Genomic DNA, 2,635 nt, shown 5'->3' with positions numbered 1-2,635 from the left:
TTCCTTCCTTCCTTCCTTCCTTCCTTCCTTCCTTCCTTCCTTCCTTCTTCCTTCCTTCCTTCCTTCCTTCCTTCCTTCCTTCCTTCCTTCTTCCTTCCTCCTTCCTTCCTTCCTTCCTTCCTTCCTTCCTTCCTTCCTTCCTTCCTTCCTTCCTTCTTCTCTCTCTCTCTTTCTCTCTTCCTTTTTTGAGATGCAGTTTTGCTCTGTTGCCCAGGCTGGAGGGCAGTAGCTCAATCATACCTCACTGCAACCTCTGCCTCCTGAGTTCAAACAATTCTGTTGCCTTAGCCTCCCAAGTAGCTAGGATTACAGGCTTGCCTCACCATGTCCCACTAACTTTTGTATTTTTAGTAGAAACAAGGTTTCTACTAAAAACCGGCCCAGGCTGGTCTCGATCTCCTGGCTTCATGTGATCTACTTGCCTCCATCTCCCAAAGTGCTGGGATTACAGGCATGAGCCATTGTGCCCAGCCAGTCTTGCCTTTCATAACAGGGAAATATATGTGGTGTGTGTGTGTGTGTGTGTGTTAATCAAGTAGGTCAGTTTATTGCTGTCTGACAACCTCCTGGAACTGACTCTTACATAAGCAGTGTTGAATCCTCTATCCTCTGGGTTCAAAGAACATAACTCTAAATCTGAATGATTAATTTTGGTCTCCTTTCTTTTCTAAGACAAGAGACAGCCCTCTAATTATAGCACACCACAATAAGAAAATCAGCCTAATTAATTTAGTTGAAAATTAATTACTTTTCTTTACCCAGGACAGGCAGTGAACCTTGGCTCTCTAAAGACCACCCTTCCCACCCTGACTGAGGACTCTAGGGACAGGATGAGGAGGCACACCCCGCTGGGCCAGGCTGCCACCCCAGTACCATATGGGCTAGAATGACTTATGGGGTAAAGAGAGATGAAGCACAGGAGCCCATCACAGAATGCATGACTGGATCCTGCTGGGCCGTTGAGCAATAGTGTGCTTGCTGTGTGTGCAAAGCGGCAAGGCAAGAGGAAGCTTGGCTGAAATCAGCACAAAATGCAAAAACACTTCCTTAGTGACCTGGCTTACCCTCATCAACATGTGAATTCTTATTGTTAGCGAAGGGTTCCAGGGTGCTCTCAAACATCAAACACTGCACAGATACCAAACCCACACTTTGACAAATGTTAGGGAGAAACAAACAAAAACCACTTGCTCATAAAACACAGATGGATTGAAAAGACTAAGAGGAAAATAATCTGGGCAAAATAAAATTGGAGTTAGTAAACACAGCACATGCAAAAACTGTTTGAGACATTGGGAACAAAAATGCTAGGGTCAGATCACCCAGCCCTGTTGTTAAACCTCTTATCTCCACCACGAACAGCCAATGGCAGTGCAAATTCCAATAAGGTAGCGTGCATTGCCCATTCAATAAAGGAAAGCCCAGGACGTGGGCCACTGTGGGGCAGGAAGACCCTTCAGAAGCACAGTGCATGCACACAAGGTACTTCCAGTATGCAAGAGACAGTTGTTTCCAGCTCACCATGCCTGCAACTCATTTGTGTCCACTGTATTCCTAGCAGCTTATGGCCTTTATAACTAGACCAGAGGAGGGTCTAATAAACTTCAGTCTGAAAAGACAGTCACATAAAACAATTATGAGAATTGCTAGATTTGGAGATCATTCTTCAAGTATATCTCTTTCAAAATATTTGTGGTATTCTTAAGCATTGTGCAATGTTTTAACATTTGAGTCTCAACTTTACAACTCACTTATTGGGAGGTCTTTACATTTACCAATATTTTAGCCATTATGAAAATAGAATTTGGAGGGCATTTTCCTTAATATCCTTCAAGATATTTGCTATTTTATCAATTATTTACTCAGAGTAATTACACCAAGAAATCACTGCCTTTCATCATTTTAATCCTAAATAATAACAAATGCATGGATTCACTTTGGAAGAATGTCTCAAATTTCATAGTGAAAAAACTCCAAACATGCAGTCAGTAGGAATGCTAATATTTGCCCTCAGCAAATCATTTGACATTCCAGCTTAACTAAAATAATAAGGTGGCTTAAATTGGTAAATAATTTGATTATTTTGTGACTCTTAGGTATCAAAATTGATGTACATTTTCTCATCAGTAGTCTGAGAGCTATTTTGAAAATGAATTCCATACAACTCACTGTACTTGCTATACACAACTCTGCTTGCTACAAACTGCCCTCGATTACCACTTGTTCTGTAATCCAAACTGCTCTGTCACCATCTGTCAGCAAGGAGGTGGCTTGTTGAGGTTAGAGAGCAGCAGGAGGCAGGACGGTGCTTAAAATAATCTGAACATGCCGGGCGAGGTGGCTCTCGCCTGTAATCCCAGCACTTTGGGAGGCCGAGGTGGGTGGATCACTTGAGGTCAGGAGTTCAAGACCAGTCTGCCCAATGTGGTAAAACCGTGTCTTTACAAAAATACAAAAATTTGCCAGGTTTGGTGGCGCTGTAATCCCAGCTACTTGGGAGATACTTGGGAGACTGAGGCAGGAGAATCGCTTGAACCCAGGAGGCAGTTGCACTGGGCAACAGAGCCAGACTCTGTCCAAGAAAGAAAGAAGGAAGGAAGGAAGGAAGGAAGGAAGGAAGGAAGGAAGGAAGGAA

At 43.1% G+C, this 2,635-nt stretch overlaps 1 pseudogene; it reads left to right on the top strand.

The window, feature by feature from the left end:
• Positions 1-2,635, top strand: part of LOC111528533 — a 7,751-nt pseudogene that overhangs the window by 1,586 nt on the left and 3,530 nt on the right.

This window comes from Piliocolobus tephrosceles, chromosome 14 (assembly GCF_002776525.5).
Source record: "Piliocolobus tephrosceles isolate RC106 chromosome 14, ASM277652v3, whole genome shotgun sequence".
NCBI classification, from domain to species: Eukaryota; Metazoa; Chordata; class Mammalia; order Primates; family Cercopithecidae; genus Piliocolobus; species Piliocolobus tephrosceles.
The sequence above is the reverse complement of the archived record's forward strand: the minus strand, read 5'-3'. Positions and strand labels throughout refer to the sequence as shown.